This window comes from Squalius cephalus (assembly GCF_949319135.1).
Source record: "Squalius cephalus genome assembly, chromosome: 17".
NCBI lineage: Eukaryota > Metazoa > Chordata > Actinopteri > Cypriniformes > Leuciscidae > Squalius > Squalius cephalus.
Window position 1 is genome coordinate 27037659 of NC_137138.1, and position 18719 is coordinate 27056377.

Below are 18719 nucleotides of genomic sequence, written 5' to 3' on the forward strand. Positions count from 1 at the left end.
CATGTCACTTCCTGTTGCCAGCAGGTGGCGCTATGACTATAACTGAATATGAGCATGGTCATGTGTTCAGGACAGAACTCTTATCAAATGTGTGAAGTTTGGGGCAGATTGGACATTCCATGCCTGAGTTACAGCAACTTCCTGTTTCATGGCGAAACATCAAAATTTGTCAGGCCGCCGAGGACCCGCCCTTCGACGAAAACTCAAGATCTTCGCAATTTAACGTCGCAAAGGCCTTAAGATTACACTCACCAAATTTGAAGATGATCAGATTAAAACTGTAGGAGGAGTTCGTTAAAGTACGAGGCCTGAAAATGTCAAAAACTGCACAAAAATCTGGGAGGAAGTTCAAAATGGCTGACTTCCTGTTGTGTTTAGGGCTATGCTCCAAGAGACTTTTTTGTAGGTATTAGGTCATTACATGTATGTACCGAATTTCGTGCACGTACGTGGAACGTTGCGGGAGGCGCACTCCGTTGAACTTTTATAGGTGGCGCTATCGAGCCATTTTGCCCCGTCCAATTCTGAAACCTATATCAGATGTCAATTTTCGCCAGTTTTGACGCGTGTGCAAAGTTTCGTGAGTTTTCGAGCATGTTTAGGCCCTCAAAAATGCAATTAAATGCGGAGAAGAATAATAATAATAATAATAAACAGAGCAATTCCAAGAGGGTCCTCACACCATCGGTGCTCGGGCCCTAATTAAAGCTGCAAGCAGCGATGAAAGGGCCCTCGCACCCGTGCCGCCGCCACCCGGTGGCTTTAGGAAGACAGAGCATGGTTGGACAATGTGCATTTAAGGAGGTATATATAGTAGTTGCTAGCAGGTTTAGTATGTTTTTAGCATGCTTAGTACACAATAGTTATGTGGTTAGTACTGCATTACTGTGTTAACCATGTCAGTTTCTGTTGCCAGTAGGTGGGGCTATGTCTATATCTGAATATCGCTATGTAGATGTGTTCAGTGCAGGACTTTTATCAAACATGTGGAGTTTGGGGCAGATTGGACATTGTATGCTTGAGTTACAACAACTTCCTTTAGCATTTCTAGCATGTTTTATGATGTTTCTAGCATATTACATATTAAAGGGTTAGTTCACCCAAAAATTTAAATTCTGTCAGTAATTACTCACCCTCATGTTGTTCCAACCGCGTAAGACCTTCGTTCATCTTCGGAACACAAATTAAGATATTTTTGATGAAATCTGAGCCATGTTTCACTCCTCCATAGGCTTCCAGTGTGACCGAAACTTGCTGGCCCAGAAAAGTTATTAAAGAGATCGTTAATATAGTCCAAGTGACTCCAGTGGCTCAATCTTAAGTATATCAAGCGACGAGAATACTTTTTGTGCGCAAAAACAAACAAAAATAACGACTTTATTCCACTATTCATTTCCTTCTCTCTGGATGTCTAGTTGGTTTGCGTAGTGTTTTTGCGCAGCGCGTCTGTGTCACACGTCACCACGTAGGCTCACTATTGGCCGACGCCGGTCATGTGTGTGTTGCGTGATGACGTGCAACACAGACGCGCAGCGCAAACACACTACGAGGCCCAGAGAGAAGGAAATGAAAAGTGGAATAAAGTTGTTATTTTTGTTTGTTTTTGCGCACAAAAAGTATTCTCGTCGCATGATAAACTTAATGTAGTGCCACTGTAGTTACTTGGACTATTTTAACGATGTTTTAATAACTATTCTGGGCCGGTGAGTTTCGGTCACACTGGAAGCCTATGGAGGAGTCAAAATTCTGTCAGATTTCATCAAAAATATCTTAATTTGTGTTCCGAAGATGAACGAAAGACTTACATGGTTGGAACAACATGAGGGTGAGTAATTACTGACAGAATTTTCATTTTTGGGTGAACTAACCCTTTAATTTTGGGGTAGATTGGACATTGAATGCCTGAGTTACAGCAAATTCATATTTAATTGCAGTAATAGGATGCTTTAACACTTAGCTAAGTATTTGATTGCATGTTTCTAGTATGTTGCTAACATGTTTAGCAGTTGGTGACACTTTTTTATATGTTATTAGGAGTCCAGAATAGTGTTAAACGTCACTTCCTGTTGCCAGCAGGCGGCGCTATGACTATATCTGAATATGAGCATGGACTTGTGTTCAGGAGATAACTATTATCAAACGTGTGAAGTTTGGGGTAGATTGGACATTGTATGCCTAAGTTACAACAACTTCCTTTAGCATTTCTAGCATGCTTTAGAACTTAGCTATGTGTTGCTAGCATGTTTATTGCATGTTACATATTAAGTTTGGGGCAGATTGGACATTCCATGCCTGTGTTACAGCAAATTCATATTTAATTGCAGCAATAGCATGCTTTAGCACTTAGCTAAGTGTTTGCTAATATGTTTCTAGTATGTTGTTAGCATGTTTAGCACTTGCTGGCACTTTTTTATATGTTATCAGGAGTCCACAACAGTGTTTAACATGTCACTTCCTGTTGCCAGCAGGCGGTGCTATGACTGTAACTGAATGAGCATGGTCATGTGTTCAGGACAGAACGCTTATCAAAAGTGTGAAGTTTGGCGCAGATTGGACATTGCCTTCTTGAGTAACAACAACATCCTGTTTCATTGAATTAGCTAAGTATTGCTAGCATGTTTTAACATGTTTCTAGCATTTTTAGAAGTCAGTGGCATTTTTAACATGTTGCTAGAACGGCATCAACGTGTTAAACATGACACTTCCTGTTACCAGTAGGTGGCGCTATTACTATAACTGAATATTCTCATGTAGATGTGTTCAGGCCATGACTCTTATCAAACGTGTGAAGTCTGGGGCAGATTGGACATTCTGTGCCTGAGTTACAACAAATTTCTATTTAATTGCAGTAATAGCATGCTTTAGCACTTAGCTAGGTGTTTGCTAGCATGTTTTAGCATGTTTCTAGTATGTTGTTAGCATGTTTAGCACTTGCTGGCACTTTTTTATATGTTATCAGGAGTCCACAAGAGTGTTAAACATGTCACTTCCTGTTGCCAGCAGGTGGCGCTATGACTATAACTGAATATGAGCATGGTCATGTGTTCAGGACAGAACGCTTATCAAAAGTGTGAAGTTTGGGGCAGATTGGACATTCCATGCCTTAGTTACAGCAACTTCCTATTTATTTGCAGCAATAGCATGCTTTAGCACTTAGCTAAGTGTTTGCTAACATGTTTCTAGTATGTTGTTAGCATGTTTAGCTCTTGCTGGCACTTTTTTATATGTTATCAGGAGTCCACAACAGTGTTTAACATGTCACTTCCTGTTGCCAGCAGGTGGCGCTATGACTGTAACTGAATATGAGCATGGTCATGTGTTCAGGACAGAACGCTTATCAAAAGTGTGAAGTTTGGCGCAGATTGGACATTGCCTTCTTGAGTAACAACAACATCCTGTTTCATTGAATTAGCATGCTTTAGCACTTAGCTAAGTATTGCTAGCATGTTTTAACATGTTTCTAGCATTTTTAGAAGTCAATGGCATTTTTAACATGTTGCTAGAACGGCATCAACGTGTTAAACATGACACTTCCTGTTACCAGTAGGTGGCGCTATTACTATAACTGAATATTCTCATGTAGATGTGTTCAGGCCATGACTCTTATCAAACGTGTGAAGTTTGGGGCAGATTGGACATTCCGTGCCTGAGTTACAGCAAATTCCTATTTAATTGCAGTAATAGCATGCTTTAGCACTTAGCTAAGTGTTTGCTAGCATGTTTTAGCATGTTTCTAGTAAGTTGTTAGCATGTTTAGCACTTGCTGGCACTTTTTTATATGTTATCAGGAGTCCACAAGAGTGTTAAACATGTCACTTCCTGTTGCCAGCAGGTGGCGCTATGACTGTAACTGAATATGAGCATGGTCATGTGTTCAGGACAGAACGCTTATCAAAAGTGTGAAGTTTGGGGCAGATTGGACATTCCATGCCTGAGTTACAGCAACTTCCTGTTTCATGGCGAAACATCAAAATTTGTCAGGCCGCCGAGGGCCCGCCCTTCGACGAAAACTCAAGATCTTCGCAATTTAACGTCGCAAAGGCCTTAAGATTACACTCACCAAATTTGAAGATGATCAGATTAAAACTGTAGGAGGAGTTCGTTAAAGTACGAGGCCTGAAAATGGCAAAAAGTGCACAAAAATCAGAGAGGAAGTTGAAAATGGCTGACTTCCTGTTGTGTTTAGAGCTATGCTCCAAGAGACTTTTTTGTAGGTATTAGGTCATTACACATATGTACCGAATTTCGTACACGTACGTGGAACACAGCGGGAGGCGCACTCTGTTGAACTTTTATAGGTGGCGCTATCGAGCCATTTTGCCCCGCCCAATTCTGAAACCTATATCAGATGTAAATTTTCGCCAGTTCTGACGCGTGTGCAAAGTTTCGTGAGTTTTCGAGCATGTTTAGGCCCTCAAAAATGCAATTAAATGCGGAGAAGAATAATAATAATAATAATTAAAGCTGCAAGCAGCGATGAAAGGGCCCTCGCACCCGTGCCATCAACACTCGGTGGCTTTAGGAAGACAGAGCATGGTTGGGAAATGTACATTTAAGGAGGTATATATAGTAAGAGTATGTCAAAGTCAGTTACAAAATGTTTTGTATAATGGTGATAATAGCATGCTTCATGACTCAGCTAAGTGTTGCTAGCATGTTTAGTCTGTTCCTAGCATGCTCAGTACACAATAATTATGTGGTTAGTACTGCATTACTGTGTTAACCATGTCAGTTTCTGTTGCCAGTAGGTGGCGTTATGACTATAACTGAATATGAGCATGGATGTGTGTTCAGGACAGAACTCTTATCAAACGTGTGAAGTTTGGTGCAAATTGGACATTGCCTTCTTGAGTAACAACAAAGTCATGTTTCATTGAATTAGCATTCTTTAGCACTTAGCTAAGCATTGTTAGCATGTTTTAACATGTTTCTAGCATGTTTAGAACTCAATGGCATTTTTAACATGTTGCTAGAACGGCATCAACATGTTAAACATCACTTCCTGTTGCCAGTAGGTGGCGCTATTACTATAACTGAACATTCTCATGTAGATGTGTTCAGGCCATGACTCTTATCAAAAGTGTGAAGTTTGTGGCAGATTGGACATTCCATGCCTGAGTTACAGCAAATTCCAATTTAATTGCAATAATAGCATGCTTTAGCACTTAGCTAAGAGTTTGCTAGCATGTTTTAGCATGTTTCTAGTATGTTGTTAGCATGTTTAACACTTGCTGGCACTTTTTTATGTTATTAGGAGTCCATAACAGTGTTAAACATGTCACTTCCTGTTGCCAGCAGGTGGCGCTATGACTGTAATTGAATATAAGCATTGGTCATGTGTTCAGGACAGAACGCTTATCAAAAGTGTGAAGTTTGGGGCAGATTGGACATTCCATGCCTGAGTTACAGCAAATTCCTATTTAATTGCAGTAATATCATTCTTTAGCATTTAGCTAAGAGTTTGCTAGCATGTTTTAGCATGCTTCTAGTATGTTGTTAGCATGTTTAGCACTTGCTGGCACTTTTTTATATGTTATTAGGAGTCCATAACAGTGTTAAACATGTCACTTCCTGTTGCCAGCAGGTGGCGCTATGACTATAACTGAATATGAGCATGGTCATGTGTTCAGGACAGAACTCTTATCAAACGTGTGAAGTTTGGGGCAGATTGGACATTCCATGCCTGAGTTACAGCAACTTCCTGTTTCATGGCGAAACATCGAAATTTGTCAGGCCGCCGAGGACCCGCCCTTCGACGAAAACTCAAGATCTTCGCAATTTAACGTCGCAAAGGCCTTAAGATTACACTCACCAAATTTGAAGATGATCAGATTAAAACTGTAGGAGGAGTTCGTTAAAGTACGAGGCCTGAAAATGGCAAAAACTGCACAAAAATCTGAGAGGAAGTTCAAAATGGCTGACTTCCTGTTGTGTTTAGGGCTATGCTCCAAGAGACTTTTTTGTAGGTATTAGGTCATTACATGTATGTACCGAATTTCGTGCACGTACGTGGAACGTTGCGGGAGGCGCACTCCGTTGAACTTTTATAGGTGGCGCTATCGAGCCATTTTGCCCCGTCCAATTCTGAAACCTATATCAGATGTAAATTTTCGCCAGTTCTGACGCGTGTGCAAAGTTTTGTGAGTTTTCGAGCATGTTTAGGCCCTCAAAAATGCAATTAAATGCGGAGAAGAATAATAATAATAATAATAAACAGAGCAATTCCAAGAGGGTCCTCACACCATCGGTGCTCGGGCCCTAATTAAAGCTGCAAGCAGCGATGAAAGGGCCCTCGCACCCCTGCCACCGCCACCCGGCGCCTTTAGGAAATGCCTTAAGATTACACTCACCAAATTTGAAGAGGATCAGATCAAAACTGTAGGAGGAGTTTGTTAAAGTACAACATCAGGAAATGGCAAAAACTGCCCAAAATCTGAGAGGAAGTTCAAAATAGCTGACTTCCTGTTGTGTTTAGGGCTACGCGCCAAGAGACTTTTTTGTAGGTATTGGGTCTTTACATGTATGTACCAAATTTCATACCTGTACGTGAAACCAGGAGACGGGGCAAAATATAGGGGCAATAAGTAAGCCATTTTGCCCCACCCAATTTTGAAAACCACATCACACGTAAATTTTCACCACATCTGAAGCATGTGCAAAGTTTCATGATTTTTCGAGCACGTTTTGTATTTGCCACACTTCCTGCTACCAGCAGGTGGCGCTATTGCTATAACCATAATGAGCATGGTCATGTGTTCAGGACAGGACTCTTATCAAACATGTGAAGTTTGGGGCAGATTGAAACATGTATGGCTGAGTTACTGCAGGCTGTCTGTGGTTGCCTAGCAACATCGGAACTGCAAGCAATATTATTATTGAACTTATCTGATCATGCATATATCACCAAAAGGCCGAAATTGGGTGAACGTTTGTCAGGCCGCCGAGGGCACACTCTTCGACGAAAACTCAAGATCTTCGCAATTTAACGTCGCAAAGGCCTTCAGATTACACTCACCAAATTTGAAGAGGATCAGATCAAAACTGTAGGAGGAGTTCGTTAAAGTACAACATCAGGAAATTACGAAAAATGCCCAAAATCTAGGAGGAAGTTCAAAATAGCTCACTTCCTGTTGTGTTTAGGGCTATGCTCCAAGAGACTTTTTTGTAGGTATTGGGTCATTACATGTATGTACCAAATTTCATACCTGTAAGTGAAACCAGGAGCCGGGGCAAAATGTGGGGGCAATAATTTTCCGAATTTGCCCCACCCAATTTTGAAAACCATATCACACGTAAATTTTCACCACTTCTGAAGCGTGTGCAAAGTTTCATGAGTTTTCGAGCATGTTTAGGCCCTCTAAAAAGCGATTCACTTTGGAGAAGAATAATAATAATAATAATAAACGGAGCAAAAACAATAGGGTCCTCTCACCATCGGTGCTCGGGCCCTAATTAAAGCTGCAAGCAGCGATGAAAGGGCCCTCGCACCCGTGCCATCAACACTCGGTGGCTTTAGGAAGACAGAGCATGGTTGGGAAATGTACATTTAAGGAGGTATATATAGTAAGAGTATGTCAAAGTCAGTTACAAAATGTTTTGTATAATGGTGATAATAGCATGCTTCATGACTCAGCTAAGTGTTGCTAGCATGTTTAGTCTGTTTCTAGCATGCTTAGTACACAATAATTATGTGGTTAGTACTGCATTACTGTGTTAACCATGTCAGTTTCTGTTGCCAGTAGGTGGCGTTATGACTATAACTGAATATGAGCATGGATGTGTGTTCAGGACAGAACTCTTATCAAACTTGTGAAGTTTGGTGCAAATTGGACGTTGCCTTCTTGAGTAACAACAAAGTCATGTTTCATTGAATTAGCATTCTTTAGCACTTAGCTAAGCATTACTAGCATGTTTTAATATGTTTCTAGCATGTTTAGAACTCAATGGCTTTTTTAACATGTTGCTAGAACGGCATCAACGTGTTAAACATGTCACTTCCTGTTGCCAGTAGGTGGCGCTATTACTATAACTGAACATTCTCATGTAGATGTGTTCAGGCCATGACTCTTATCAAAAGTGTGAAGTTTGGGGCAGATTGGACATTCCATGCCTGAGTTACAGCAAATTCCTATTTAATTGCAATAATAGCATGCTTTAGCACTTAGCTAAGAGTTTGCTAGCATGTTTTAGCATGTTTCTAGTATGTTGTTAGCATGTTTAACACTTGCTGGCACTTTTTTATATGTTATTAGGAGTCCATAACAGTGTTAAACATGTCACTTCCTGTTGCCAGCAGGTGGCGCTATTACTGTAACTGAATATAAGCATGGTCATGTGTTCAGGACAGAACGCTTATCAAAAGTGTGAAGTTTGGGGCAGATTGGACATTCCATGCCTGAGTTACAGCAAATTCATATTTAATTGCAGTAATATCATTCTTTAGCACTTAGCTAAGTGTTTGCTAGTATGTTTTATTATGTCTCTAGTATGTTGGTAGGATGTTTAGCATCTACTGGCATTTTTTTATATGTTATTAGGAGTCAAGAACAGTGTTAAACGTCACTTCCTGTTGCCAGCAGGTGGCGCTATGACTATAACTAAATATGAGCATGGACATGTGTTCAAGAGATAACTCTTATCAAACATGTGAAGTTTGGGGTAGATTGTACATTGCCTTCTTGAGTAACAACAAAGTCCTGTTTCATTGAATTAGCATGCTTTAGCACTTAGCTAAGTATTGCTAGCATGTTTTAATATGTTTCTAGCATGTTTAGAACTCAATGGCATTTTTAACATGTTGCTAGAACGGCATCAACGTGTTAAACATGTCACTTCCTGTTGCCAGTAGGTGGCGCTATTACTATAACTGAATTTGAGCATAGACATGTGTTCAGGCCATGATTCTTATCAAACGTGTGAAGTTTAGGGCAGATTGGACATTCCATGCCTGAGTTACAGCAAATTCCTATTTAATTGCAGTAATAGCATGCTTTAGCACTTAACTAAGTGTTTGCTAGCATGTTTCTAGTATGTTGCTAACCTGTTTAGCACCTGCTGGCTCTTTTTTATATGTTATTAGGAGACCACAACAGTGTTAAACATGTCACTTCCTGTTGACAGCAGGTGGCGCTATTACTATAACTGAATATTCTCATGTAGATGTGTTCAGGCCATGACTCTTATCAAACGTGTGAAATTTGGGGCAGATTGGACATTCCATGCCTGTGTTACAGCAAATTCCTATTTAATTGCAGCATTTGCATGCTTTAGCACTTAGCTAAGTGTTTGCTAGCATGTTTTAGCATGTTTCTAGTATGTTGTTAGCATGTTTAGCACTTGCTGGCACTTTTTTATATGTTTTTATATGTCCACAACAGTGTTTAACATGTCACTTCCTGTTGCCAGCAGGTGGCACTATGACTGTAACTGAATATGAGCATGGTCATGTGTTCAGGATAGAACGTTTATTAAAAGTGTGAAGTTTGGCGCAGATTGGACATTGCCTTCTTGAGTAACAACAACATCCTGTTTCATTGAATTAGCATGCTTTAGCACTTAGCTAAGTATTGCTAGCATGTTTTAACATGTTTCTAGCATGTTTAGAAGTCAATGGCATTTTTAACATGTTGCTAGAATGGCATCAACGTGTTAAACATGACACTTCCTGTTACCAGTAGGTGGCGCTATTACTATAACTGAATATTCTCATGTAGATGTGTTCAGTACAGAACGCTTATCAAAAGTGTGAAGTTTGGGGCAGATTGGACATTCCATGCCTGAGTTACAGCAAATTCCTATTTAATTGCAATAATAGCATGCTTTAGCACTTAGCTAAGAGTTTGCTAGCATGTTTTAGCATGCTTCTAGTATGTTGTTAGCATGTTTAGCACTTGCTGGCACTTTTTTATATGTTATTAGGAGTCCATAACAGTGTTAAACATGTCACTTCCTGTTGCCAGCAGGTGGCGCTATGACTATAACTGAATATGAGCATGGTCATGTGTTCAGGACAGAACTCTTATCAAACGTGTGAAGTTTGGGGCAGATTGGACATTCCATGCCTGAGTTACAACAACTTCCTGTTTCATGGCGAAACATCGAAATTTATCAGGCCGCCGAGGACCCGCCCTTTGACGAAAACTCAAGATCTTCGCAATTTAACGTCGCAAAGGCCTTAAGATTACACTCACCAAATTTGAAGATGATCAGATTAAAACTGTAGGAGGAGTTCGTTAAAGTACGAGGCCTGAAAATGGCAAAAACTGCACAAAAATCTGAGAGGAAGTTCAAAATGGCTGACTTCCTGTTGTGTTTAGGGCTATGCTCCAAGAGACTTTTTTGTAGGTATTAGGTCATTACATGTATGTACCGAATTTCGTGCACGTACGTGGAACGTTGCGGGAGGCGCACTCCGTTGAAATTTTATAGGTGGCGCTATCGAGCCATTTTGCCCCGTCCAATTCTGAAACCTATATCAGATGTAAATTTTCGCCAGTTCTGATGCGTGTGCAAAGTTTTGTGAGTTTTCGAGCATGTTTAGGCCCTCAAAAATGCAATTAAATGCGGAGAAGAATAATAATAATAATAATAAACAGAGCAATTCCAAGAGGGTCCTCACACCATCGGTGCTCGGGCCCTAATAAACAGAGCAATTCCAAGAGGGTCCTCACACCATCGGTGCTCGGGCCCTAAATATAGCTGCGAGCAGTGATTACGGGCCCAAGCCGGTGGCACCGCAATCCTGGTGCCAGGGTGGCGGTACCGCCGGCTTTGGCCCTCCATCGCTGCTCGCAGCTATATTTATATTTATATATATATATACACACACACACACACACACACACATACATACATATATATATATATATATATATATATATATATATATACATATATATATATATATATATATATATATATATATATATATATATATACACACACACACACACATACATATATATATATAAATAAATTTAAGGGACAAGACACAGATAATTTTACTTGCCTGACCTGATTAGAACAAAGAAAAAAATAAAATAAAATAATAAGTAGGGGATCACTAAATCGAGAGAATATTCTGATTTTATGATACACTCAAAATATTCCACAACAAATCCTTTAAATGTAATGATATTCAGAACGGAACAAGAATAAAAAATAAAAAATAAACTATAAACAAAGCCAAAACGAAAAAATAAATATAATAAAAAAAATTAATTTCAAGCAATCCATGGCATGATTTATTTATTTTTTGGACTAAAACATTCTGGCTTTTTTTAAACTCAAACATAATTCTTAAATTGAATAATAATAATAATAAAAGAATAAAATGGGTTTAGTTCTGATTTCGTTGAAATCGCTCGCTCTCCGTACCTAACTTTTCCTGAATACAATCACAATTGAAACTGTGACATTGATTTCATACAACAGGATATTAACAGTTAAAATGAAGTCATTTACATTTTAGATACAATATTGACTGTTTTTGTTCTGTTTCAGCAGCGAAAATAGTTAAACAAAAATCACAGAAGAACGCATCTCACAGGAACGTGTTTTCTCATAACTGAATGATTCAGCATTTTGAACGAATTGGTTGACTCAAAGATTGAATGATCAATCCATAAACATCTGTTTATGTTTATGGATTGGATGTTTATGGATCCATGTTTATGGATCTGTATATGTTTATGGATTACGAATCGTTTGAACGAATGAATCAATGACTCGCTCATTAAGACGGTCACTTGGCGACATCTAATGGCGGTTTAGTGTTGTTTAAAAGCATAATTCTTTCCAACGTGTGTGTGATTTGTGTGTGCACCATTATAAATGTCCGTGCGGACGTCCGTATTTTTCTTTCACTTTTATATTAGCGATTTAAAAGCACCCGCTCGTGTCACACACGTCGATTAACCGGTGGGAAAATCCTCAGACACATACCTAATAAATGTATATTTAAATACATTATTGGCCTAGCTGGTAAAAAGTTTTATATATTATTTTGATGTCCTTTTGGACACAAGAGGGCAGTATAGCCCTATGTATGACTTGAATTTTTTTTTTACTTTACTGTTTTAAAATTTAGAATAAAATTAGAATAAAATTCTTTTTAAAATCAGAATAAAATGGGTTTAGTTGTGATATTTGTATACTTTTATATAGAAATAAATGGTATAAAATTACATTTTTAGAAGATTTGAGGCTTTTAGTGCCTTTTGGAGGCTGATTTTGCAAAAAATCCACATTCAAACCAAAATATCTGACTTCCTGATGGTCGGAGCTAATGACTTTAAATTAGAAAGTTGTCCGGGTCGATGAGATCAACATACGTACTGAGTTGTGCTACTGTAGGTAAAACGACCCCCCCCACTTTTGTCAAAAGCATTTTGAAAGTGACACATTTCCTGCTGCCAGTTGGTGGCGCTTTAACTTTGACACACAATAGTTACATCCATCTGATCGGCCTCTTACCATGAACAAACTGCTGAAGTTTCATCAAGATCAGTTAATGTATGCATTAGTTATAACACTTCGTGTTTCTCTTTTCTCGCCATTAATTCGTTTCCTCGCCACAGCCAAACCGTTCGAGATATCAAAAATCCGTCCGCAATTTAGCATCCTCAATGTCTTGACTTCACGCTGACCGAGTTTGGAGGCGAATCGATGTATTTCCTAGGAGGAGTACATTAAATTCCACAGCAAGCGTTTCAAAACAACCCTAAATAGCCGACTTCCTGTTGGGCTGGCGTAAAACTTAGAGCACGAAAGTTGTTCGGCCCGATGAGATCTATATGTGTACCGAGTTTCAAATTAATTCATGCAAGCGTGTTTGATATATGGACCAAGTTTTAGAACCCCGTTCAAGGGGGCGCTGTTGAGCCCCCCTGCCACGCCCGGCTACCAGATTCAGCCCCGCCCTGATGGCCGCGGGTTCTGACCTGTGTGCAAAGTTTCAAGAGTTTTCGAGCACGTTTAGGGACCCAAAAGCCCCAGAAACCCTGAAATAAAAATGAAAAAGAAAATCTCACTCAACTGACAAATCACCCCCACCCCTCACACACTCAGAGACAGAGAGAGAGAGAAAATTCTCAAAAAAATCACATTCAAACCAAAATATCTGACTTTCTGTTGCTTTGAGCTAATAAGTGTAAATTAGAAAGTTGTCCGGCTCGATAAGAACAATATACATACCAAGTTTTGTGATTCTAGGTAAAACTAAGCCCCCATTTTTGACTAAAGGTGGCGCTACTGAGCCCCTCACCACGCCCGTTTCTGAAACTTTGCCCATGTCTACTGGATAATAAGTGTGATGTGTCTGTCGAGTTTCATGCAATTTCAAGTATGTTAAGAGTCTCAAAAGCATCAAAAAAGAATATTAAAGTTTGATGCGTTGCCATGGCAACAGTATCTAAGATATCAATAATCCTTTCACAGGTCTACATCTGCCGTGTGTCTACATCATACACATAAAGTTTGAAGCAAATCAGGTAAAAATAAGAGAGTGATTTCAAAGCATTTTGAAAGTGACACACTTCCTGCTGCCAGTTGGTGGCGCTATAACTTTGACTCACAATAGTCACATCCTTGTGTTCGGCCTCTTACAACAGACACACTGCTGAAGTTTCATCAAGATCAGATAATGTATGCTGAAGTTATAACACACTTCCTGTGTCCCTTATTCGCCATAAATTCGTTTCCTTGCCACGGCCAAACCGTTCGAGATATCAAAAATCCGTCCGCAATTTAGCATCCTCAATGTCTTGACTTCATGCTGACCGAGTTTGGAGGCGATTGGATGAATTCTGTAGGAGGAGTACATTAAATTCCACAGCATGCGTTTCAAAACAACCCATAATAGCTGACTTCCTGTTGGGCTGGCGTAAAAAGTAAAAGTACGAAAGTTGTTCGGCCCGATGAGATCTATATGTGTACCGAGTTTCATATTATTACATGCAAGCGTGTCTGATTTATGGACCAAGTTTTCGGACCCCGTTCAAGGGGGCGCTGTCGAGCCCCCCTGCCACGCCCGGGTACCAGCTTCAGCCCGGCCCTGATGGCCGCGGGTTCTGACCCGTGTGCAAAGTTTCAAGAGTTTTCGAGCATGTTAAGGGTCTCAAAAGTGCCCGAAAGGTTGACAGAAAAATAAGAATAATAATAATAATAATAATAAAATATAGCTGCGAGCAGCGATTACGGGCCCAAGCCGGTGGCACCGCAACCCCAGTGCCTTTAGTAACCTAAAGGCACCGGGGATGGCGGTGCCGCCGGCTTTGGCCCTCCACCGCTGCTCGCAGCTATATTTATACATATACATACATATATATATATATATATATATATATATATATATATATATATATATATATATACATATACATATACATATACATATACATATACATATATATATATATATATATATATATCTTTCTATCTATCTATGTCTATCTATGTATATATATATATATATATATATATATATATATATATATATATATATATATATATATATATATATATATATATATATATATATATATATATATACACACACACACATATATATATAAGACAGAAAATATTACTTGTCTTACCTTATTCTGATTTTATGATACACTCAAAATATTCCACAACAAATCATTTAAATTTAATGTAAAAATAAAAACGAAAGTAAGCAGTGTTGGTCTCACGTAACCCTCTCATTAGAATAAAAAATTTCAATATTTGCGATGTATTTGGAGGTTAAACTGTTCTTTATTATAGGCTTTGTACTTCACTCGTGTTCCAATATCGATAGAAAAAATCATCCTCTTCACACGCGCAAAAATGTGCTTGGAAACATCACAGTGGAGCTCTGCTTACCGTGAATGGTACAATATGTACTACTGACTATTTAAACAGAGCAGTGTAATTCGTATATGTTAGGTTGACTATATTTATTATTATATTGTATTAGGGCTATAATGAATAGGCTTGCAATTCTGGAATGTGTGTGTGTGACGCGGTTGCGGTTGAACAGTGGACACATAAAAACAAATAAAATGTTTAAGTTCATTCCTACTTCCATAGGCATACATTGAAAATGCTCGCTCTACAATGTCTGTGCGGACGTCTGTATTTTACTTTAGCTTTTAAGTTAGGGATTTAAAAGCCCTCAGCGGTGTCACACATCGATTAACTGGTGGGAAAATTTTGTCTCAGTCACATCCCTAATATATTTATATATAAATACAATAGGCCTACCTGAACGAGAATTTTACTTGCCAGACCAGAGTATAGCCTGATTAGAACGTCAATAACAAAAAAATAACTTGGGAATCACTAAAACGAGAGATTATTCTAATTTCATTACATCCATTTTAAGTTGCAATCAGCAGTTAATAATGTATGTATTACTGATCAATGGTAACAATGTTGCCCTGCTGAGGCTCATGCTGCTTCTCCAGGAGAATTGTAAACAATTGAGCGCAGCAAACAAAAACGCAACGCAGTTAACAACATACTGACTATAAAAATTACAAATATGGAGTTTTTATATATTTTCTAACATATGATAGACGACGAGTAGGCAACTATTTCCTGAATACAATCACAATTGAAACTGTGACATTGATTTCATACAACAGGTTAATAAACAGTTACAATTAAGTCACTTACATTTTAGATGCAATATTGACTGTTTTTGTTCTGTTTCAGCAGCAAAAATAGTTAAACAAAGATCAGCAGAACCATCGAGCATCTCACAGCAACTTGTTTTCTCATTACTTTATTATTCAGCATTTTGAAACGAATCGGTTGACTCAAAGATTCAATGGTCAATCCATAAACATCTGTCTCAATCATGAATGACTTAGTCATTGGAACGAATCGTTTGAACGAATGAATCAATGACTCGCTCATTAAGATGGTCGCCTGGCGACACCTGATGGTGGTTTAGTGTTATGTTTAAAAGTATCATTTTTTCCAACGTGCACCATTATCAATGTCCGTGCGGACCTCCGTTTTTTACTTTCACTTTTATATTAGCGATTTAAAAGCACCCGCTCGTGTCACACGTCGATTAACCGATGGGAAAATGTACACACACAGTCATATACCTAATAAATTTATATTTAAATACAATAGGCCTACCTAGTAAAACGTTTTATATACTATTTTAATATCCTTTTGGACACAAGAGGGCAGTATAAGCCCTATGTTTGATTTTTTGTTGAACCAAATAGCACTAAATAGCCTGTTTTTAACTTTTTCATACTCCTTGAATTGCAAAAACAGAATAAAATGGGTTTAGTTCTAATATTTGTATCATTTGACGAGTAGGCAACTATTTCCTGAATACAATCACAATTGAAACTGTGACATTGATTTCATACAACAGGATATTAACAGTTAAAATGAAGTCATTTACATTTTAGATACAATATTGACTGTTTTTGTTCTGTTTCAGCAGCGAAAATAGTTAAACAAAGATCACAGAAGAACGCATCTCACAGGAACGTGTTTTCTCATAACTGAATGATTCAGCATTTTGAACGAATTGGTTGACTCAAAGATTGAATGATCAATCCATAAACATCTGTTTATGTTTATGGATTGGATGTTTATGGATCCATGTTTATGGATCTGTATATGTTTATGGATTTCGAATCGTTTGAACGAATTAATCAATGACTCGCTCATTAAGACGGTCACTTGGCGACATCTAATGGCGGTTTAGTGTTGTTTAAAAGCATAATTCTTTCCAACGTGTGTGTGATTTGTGTGTGCACCATTATAAATGTCCGTGCGGACGTCCGTATTTTTCTTTCACTTTTATATTAGCGTTTTAAAAGCACCCGCTCGTGTCACACACGTCGATTAACTGGTGGGAAAATATCCTCAGACACATACCTAATAAATGTATATTTAAATACATTATTGGCCTAGCTGGTAAAAAGTTTTATATATTATTTTGATGTCCTTTTGGACACAAGAGGGCAGTATAGCCCTATGTATGACTTGAATTTTTTTTTTACTTTACTGTTTTAAAATTTAAAATAAAATTACAATAAAATTCTTTTTAAAAACAGAATAAAATGGGTTTAGTTGTGATATTTGTATACTTTTATATAGAAATAAATGGTATAAAATTACATTTTTAGAAGATTTGAGGCTTTTAGTGCCTTTTGGAGGCTGATTTTGCAAAAAATCCACATTCAAACCAAAATATCTGACTTCCTGATGGTCGGAGCTAATGACTTTAAATTAGAAAGTTGTCCGGGTCGATGAGATCAATATACGTACTGAGTTGTGCTACTGTAGGTAAAACGACCCCCCCCCCCCCACTTTTGTCAAAAGCATTTTGAAAGTGACACATTTCCTGCTGCCAGTTGGTGGCGCTTTAACTTTGACACACAATAGTTACATCCATCTGATCGGCCTCTTACCATGAACAAACTGCTGAAGTTTCATAAAGATCAGTTAATGTATGCATTAGTTATAACACTTCGTGTTTCTCTTTTCTCGCCATTAATTCGTTTCCTCGCCACGGCCAAACCGTTCGAGATATCAAAAATCCGTCCGCAATTTAGCATCCTCAATGTCTTGACTTCACGCTGACTGAGTTTGGAGGCGAATCGATGTATTTCCTAGGAGGAGTACATTAAATTCCACAGCAAGCGTTTCCAAACAACCCTAAATAGCCGACTTCCTGTTGGGCTGGCGTAAAACTTAGAGCACGAAAGTAGTTCGGCCCGATGAGATCTATATGTGTACCGAGTTTCAAATTAATTCATGCAAGCGTGTTTGATATATGGACCAAGTTTTAGAACCCCGTTCAAGGGGGCGCTGTTGAGCCCCCCTGCCACGCCCGGCTACCAGATTCAGCCCCGCCCTGATGGCCGCGGGTTCTGACCTGTGTGCAAAGTTTCAAGAGTTTTCGAGCACGTTTAGGGACCCAAAAGCCCCAGAAACCTTGAAAAACAAATGAAAAAGTAAATCTCACTCAACTGACAAATCACCCCCACCCCTCACACACTCAGAGACAGAGAGAGAGAGAAAATTCTCCAAAAAATCACATTCAAACCAAAATATCTGACTTTCTGTTGCTTTGAGCTAATAAGTGTAAATTAGAAAGTTGTCCGGCTCGATAAGAACAATATACATACCAAGTTTTGTGATTCTAGGTAAAACTAAGCCCCCATTTTTGACTAAAGGTGGCGCTACTGAGCCCCTCACCACGCCCGTTTCTGAAACTTTGCCCATGTCTACTGGATAATAAGTGTGATGTGTCTGTCGAGTTTCATGCAATTTCAAGTATGTTAAGAGTCTCAAAAGCATCAAAAAAGAATATTAAAGTTTGATGCGTTGCCATGGCAACAGTATCTAAGATATCAATAATCCTTTCACAGGTCTACATCTGCCGTGTGTCTACATTATACACATAAAGTTTGAAGCAAATCGGGTAAAAATAAGAGAGTGATTTCAAAGCATTTTGAAAGTGACACACTTCCTGCTGCCAGTTGGTGGCGCTATAACTTTGACTCACAATAGTCACATCCTTGTGTTCGGCCTCTCACAACGAACACACTGCTGAAGTTTCATCAAGATCAGATAATGTATGCTGAAGTTATAACACACTTCCTGTGTCCCTTATTCGCCATAAATTCGTTTCCTTGCCACGGCCAAACCGTTCGAGATATCAAAAATCTGTCCGCAATTTAGCATCCTCAATGTCT

General features: G+C 38.7%; 1 long non-coding RNA gene across 1 annotated transcript in view; it reads left to right on the forward strand.

Annotated features, from left to right (window-relative positions):
• Positions 1-1745: 1745 nt before the first annotated feature.
• The window catches only part of LOC307144461, a 130926-nt gene continuing 113952 nt past the window's right edge, over positions 1746-18719 (forward strand). Inside the window, exon 1 of the long non-coding RNA XR_013818749.1 lies at positions 1746-1825. This is a non-coding gene — a long non-coding RNA (uncharacterized lncRNA). The remainder of the gene's footprint in view (positions 1826-18719) is intronic.